This window comes from Squalius cephalus, assembly GCF_949319135.1.
Source record: "Squalius cephalus genome assembly, chromosome: 2".
NCBI classification, from domain to species: domain Eukaryota; kingdom Metazoa; phylum Chordata; class Actinopteri; order Cypriniformes; family Leuciscidae; genus Squalius; species Squalius cephalus.
Window position 1 is genome coordinate 14,401,490 of NC_137123.1, and position 6,000 is coordinate 14,407,489.

The 6,000-nt window shown below is 43.8% G+C and overlaps 1 protein-coding gene across 2 annotated transcripts in view; it reads left to right on the top strand.

Annotated features, from left to right (window-relative positions):
* LOC307152235 (uncharacterized protein) overlaps positions 1-6,000 on the top strand; it is a 295,127-nt gene that overhangs the window by 209,233 nt on the left and 79,894 nt on the right. The window contains exon 1 of one of the 2 annotated variants that reach the window (XM_079860682.1): positions 1,434-1,665. The exons of the other annotated variant lie outside the window; for it this stretch is intronic. The gene's annotated coding sequence lies outside the window, so the exon portion shown is untranslated. Of the gene's footprint in view, positions 1-1,433; positions 1,666-6,000 lie in introns of those variants that run through there. 2 annotated transcript variants of the gene reach the window in all.

A 6,000-nucleotide genomic window follows, 5' to 3' on the forward strand; every position in this document is an offset into this window, starting at 1 on the left:
CACACACACACACACACACACACACACACACAGTGGAGAGCACACACACACACACACACAGTGGAGAGTACACACACAGCGGAGAGCACACACACACACACACACACACAGTGGAGAGTACACACACACACACACAGTGGAGAGCGCACACACACACACACACACAGCGGAGAGTACACACACACACAGTGGAGAGCACACACACACACACACACACACACACACACACACACAGTGGAGAGCACACACACACACACACACAGTGGAGAGCACACACACACACACACACACAGTGGAGAGCACACACACATAGAGGAGAGCACACACACACAGAGGAGAGCACACACACACAGAGGAGAGCACACACACACAGAGGAGAGCACACACACACACACAGTGGAGAGCACACACACACACACACAGTGGAGAGCACACACAGTGGAGAGCACACACACACACACACACACACTGTTACGACCCTGTGTTCCACTTGCTCGCCTGCTGGTGGCATTGTTCTTCATTGAGAGTGCAGGAGATCGCACACACCTGTTCCCTGTTTACCATCTAATCAAGGAGAGGATAAAACCTTGGCCTCCACCACTCTTCTTCACTTCGTCCAGGGGATTGACGCCCTCTGGAGAAGTCACTTTTTGGCGTGCCTTTATTTACAACCCATACCAACCTTTTCTCTTCCCCATTTGGATTATGATTTTTCCCCTTTGATTTTGAACCCTAGACCTTGTTATATTAATTTATCTGTATTTTGAAGAGTAATAAAAACTTGCAAGTCATTTCAGTGTACTTGTATCCTTTATGTTCGGTCGAAAAGAGCTGGCCGTAACATAAATTGGGTGTCTCGTCCGCGATCCTATGGGGGTAGGAAACGTTGGTAAGTATGGGTTGTGTGTATGTTTTTGTGAATGATTGCCTTTTATAAATGAGAACTCTGGTTAGTTAGAGTGTTTCCAGCTGGATTGTGAATACAATCTTTCCGACGGAGCACTGTTTGTTTTGTTTTGTTATTTTGCCTTTCTTGTTTTTGGAGGTTATCCTGGGTGGAGATTTACTCTCTGTTGGGGGTATGCTTCCGGGCCTTCAGTCTGACTGATTGTCGCGGAGCTCAGCGTTTAATGCCGCCCCGAGCCCGGTACATCTCTGAAGACCAGGTAGGATTTAGTTAGTGTTTTCTGAGTTAGGAGCTGGAGTTTTCTCATATTGTAAACGGTAAATCCATTCGACAAAAACAAGTAAAGGTAAGTCATTGTGTTCGTGTGTATAGTGCGGTTTATTCTCGCGCTTACACTGTGTTTTGACTTGTGGGAAGTCTTCGGAAGTTTTTGTGAATGAGCATAGGTTGCGTAATACAGTGACGTAGTTCCTTTTTGAAGTAGTGGCTTATGGGAGTTGTATTTCGGGTAAACAGCGTCTCACGTGTAGTAGTTTCGTTTGTGTTGTTGTGCGTATACATATACGAACAAAATGTCTTCGGTGGTCGAAGATTTCTTTGCGTGTCCGTCAGAAGCTTTGCTTGAGAGTTGTACAAAGGAGCAGTTAGTGCAAATTGCCGAACGCTTCAGTGTCGATCTTACTTCTCAGGAAAAGAGGCTGAAGGAAACTATCGTGACTACTTTGAAGCGATCACTTGTTGATAGAGGAGTTATAGAGGTAAGCACTGAGTTAATGACTCAGAGTGAATCGTTTGTGTCTACTCCTGCTGATGTCTATAGTGAAAGTGAGACAAAATTTCCAGAATTGTCTTTGCAAGAAAAGCAATTGTGTTTAGATGCCGCGAAAGTTCGGGCTGAACGTGACGATCGCGCTATGAAAGAGCGAGCGGTAGAAAGAGAATTTGAAGGGAGAAAATTAGATCATCAGTTAGCTATGCGAAGAATGGAGCTTGAGATAGAGAGGGAACGTGATGAGAGAGCGTTTCAGAAGGATCGAGAAGAGAGAGCGTTTCAGATTAAAAAGTTGGAGTTAGAATTAGCAGCAAAGACAGCTGAAGTTTCACAAGCGAATCCTGTTCTACAATCGCGTGCGAATGCAGGTGAACCTGTGTTTGATGTTCACAGAAATATGAGATTGGTTCCGCCATTTTCTGAAAAGGAAGTGGATAAATATTTCTATCACTTTGAACGTGTTGCTTTATCCATGAAATGGCCGAAAAGCTTTTGGACTTTGTTGTTACAGTGTGTGTTCACAGGTAAAGCTCAGGAAGTTTATTCTGCACTCTCACTGGAACAGAGTGGTGAGTATGATGTTGTGAAATCTGCTGTGTTACATGCATATGAACTCGTGCCTGAGGCATACCGTCAAAAATTTAGGAGTTTGAGTAAAGTTGATGAATGTACTCATGTTGAATTTGCAAGAGAAAAAGAGAATTTATTTGATCGTTGGTGCACTTCAATGAAAGTTACAACTAAAGAGCAGTTAAGAGAATTAGTGCTCTTAGAGGAGTTTAAACATTGTGTTCCTCATGCTGTAGCTACGCATCTCACGGAACACAAGGTTGATACACTTTCGGAAGCTGCTATTATGGCTGATGAGTTTGTGTTAACCCATCGTGGGTCGTTCAGTCGGTCTTAAAACCAACGATATGAGTAAGTCTAAGTTTTGCTTTCAACCTAAGACGAAGTCTCCTGTGACGAGTAGGAATATTAAGGCGACAGTTGCTGAACATGCTAGTAAATCTGTACTCTCACGAGACATGGTTTGCTTTTATTGTAAAAAGCCTGGTCATAAAATATCTGACTGTCTTATTCTCAAGAAGAAAGAGAGATTGTCGAAACCTGTTGCTTTAGTTTCTACTTCACCATTCACTGTTGATACTCGTGATGAGAAAGATTGTCATTTATCTGGTGCTAGTGATAAATCTGTTGATCAGTGTATAACTTCTTCTGTTGATTATACACCTTTTATCACTGAGGGAAATGTGGCATTGCCTGGTTCAAACGAAACGGTGCCAGTACGTCTTCTTCGAGATACGGGAGCCGCGCAGTCGTTTCTTTTAGAAGGAATTTTGCCTTTAACTTCTGCAACCGCTACTGGAACTCATGTGCTAGTGCGAGGTTTTGAGATGGGGTTTGTTGAAGTGCCTTTGCATCGAATCCATCTTTCCTCTGCCATTGTATCTGGTGACGTAGTGGTTGGTGTTCGTTCTGCACTTCCAGTCCCTGGGATTACATTTATTCTGGGAAATGATTTAGCTGGTGGGAATGTTTGGGGACGGAGTGATGTGGCAGCTCCGCCCATAATAGCATCTGTACCTAGGAAATCTGATGTTGATGATTGTAGAGAATTTCCTGATTTGTTTCCAGCTTGTGCAGTTACTCGATCCATGGTAAAACCATTGTCTGAAAACCAAGTTGAAGTTCCACTGCATGACACTTTCTTTTACACTGTTAATACAGGTAAGCCAGGATCTGATGTGTCTAAATGTCTTGAGCAAAGAGACTTGAAGTCCTGTCCTTCGTTGTCTTCTGACCAGAAAGATTCAACAGTGCTACAAAATGAATCTGCCGATACGTCTGAGGTTCTGTCCACTCCTGAGAAAACCAATGTTGATCTCTCTGATGTTGATGACTGTTCTTTAACTTCTTTGTTACAGATCTCTCGAGAGGATTTAATTAGAGCTCAACAGAGCGATGACACTCTTAAACCTTTATTTTCTGCAGCAGGGTCTAAGAAGTGTTCTGATCCTCTGTCCTCCTCGTACTTTCTTGACGATGGTCTGCTTTGTCGGACAGTGGTCCTGCATAAAGATGTTTCTCTGGAACCTAAAACTCAGATTGTGCTTCCTTTCACAGTGAGAGACTCTGTGTTGCATTTGGCTCATCAAGGACTTGCTGGTCATACCGGAGTTCGTAAAACGTACGATCGTGTCTTGCGACAGTTCTATTGGCCTAAGGTAAAACGAGATGTGGCAAAACATATTCGATCTTGTCATACATGCCAGATCACCGGTAAGCCAAATCAAAAAGTGCCTGTTGCTCCGTTGCAGCCTATTTCCGTCGTCTCCACTCCTTTTGAGCACTTGATAGTTGACTGTGTTGGTCCTTTGCCCCGGTCTAAGACTGGTCACCAATATCTTTTAACCGTCATGTGCCAGACTACTCGTTATCCTGCTGCTTATCCGTTAAGGTCCATCACTACTAAATCTGTCTTGAAGGCCCTCACTAATTTCATGTCGACCTTTGGAATTCCCAAAGTTATTCAATCCGATCAGGGTTCGAACTTCATGTCAAAACAGTTCTCAAAAGCCCTGCGTCAACTTCGAGTAAACCACAATATTTCTAGTGCCTATCATCCGCAGAGTCAAGGAGTTCTTGAGAGGTTTCACCAAACCCTGAAGTCCCTTTTGAGGTCATATTGTGTGGAACTCGATGCGGATTGGGAAGAAGGTCTGCCGTGGATGTTATTAGCGATACGTGAGGTAATCCAAGAAAGTCTTGGGTTTTGCCCAAATGAATTAGTGTTCGGACATGTAGTGCGAGGGCCTACGGCTGTGTTAGCTGATGAGTGGCGAACGTCTAAACCTTCTGAAAACATTTCAGATTATGTGAGTGGATTCCGGCGTAGACTGTATGAGGCACGAGCTCTCGCTAAAAAGAAGTTGAGTAAATCTCAAATAAAAATGCAACAACATTTTGACAGAAAAGCTAAGCTGAGAGAGTTTCAGGTGGGTGATCAAGTATTGGCTTTGCTGCCTCTACCTGCCAACCCCTTTCAGGCTAAATTTACAGGCCCCTACAGTGTAGCTAAACGTCTTTCCGATAATAATTATCTGTTGAATACTCCTGACCGGAGGAAAAAAGTACAAGTCTGTCACAGTAACCTGTTGAAGTTGTATATAGCTCCTGTTCGTACTGTTAATGTGGTAAACTCTTGTGACTCTTTTTCAGAATCATCTCCTCTCTTTCGCAGCACGAGTGGGGATTCGTTAGAGAATGCTGATGAGGATGAGAGTTTTCTTTCTCGAGAAAAAGTCGACGGGCGACTTAAAAACTCTGAGATTCTTCTTAACCTGTTCTCTCATCTTTCTTATTTAACAGAGAAAGAGAGGAGTGATGTCACTGAGTTGGTGATGTCATTTCCTTCTCTTTTCCTTGACGTTCCCGGTCGCACTTCTGTCATCGAACATGATATCGACGTAGGAACCTCGAGTCCAGTTAAACAGAACGCCTATCGAGTCAATCCTTTTAAAAGAGATTTGCTGAAACAAGAGGTGAACTATCTGCTTGCTCATAATCTGGCTGAATCTAGTTTCAGTTCGTGGAGTTCCCCTTGTGTTTTGGTAAACAAACCTGATGGCTCATATCGATTCTGCACAGATTATCGAAAACTTAACTCTGTGACAAAGCCGGACTGTTTTCCTTTACCTCGAGTTGATGACTGCGTCGATCATGTTGGCTCTGCCCGTTACGTCAGTAAATTCGACCTCTTGAAGGGGTATTGGCAGGTGCCCTTGACTAGTCGCGCGAAGGAATTATCTGCCTTCGTTACGCCTGATGCCTTCCTGCAGTATACGGTAATGCCTTTCGGAGTTCGAAATGCACCCGCGACGTTTCAGCGACTCGTAAACCGTATACTGTATGGAATGTCAGGATGTGAGGCATATCTTGATGACGTCGTGCTGTATAGTTCCTCTTGGACTGAACATCTTAACCAGATTAAAGAACTTTTTTCTCGTTTAGCAAAGGCTAATCTTACCGTTAATCTCGCTAAGTCTGAGTTCGCGAAGGCAACCGTTACCTATTTGGGTAAGGTAGTGGGGAATGGTTGTGTAAAGCCCATTGAGACTAAGGTTGAAGCCATTTGTAACTTTCCAGCTCCCACCACTCGTCGTGAATTGCGACGGTTTCTCGGCATGGTGGGATATTATCGGAGCTTTTGCGAAAATTTTGCCAGTGTAGTCTCGCCTCTGACCGATTTATTGAGTCCGAAAGTGCCTTTTTGGTGGTCTGAGACATGTCAGCAGGCTTTCGAAAATTGTAAGGCTTT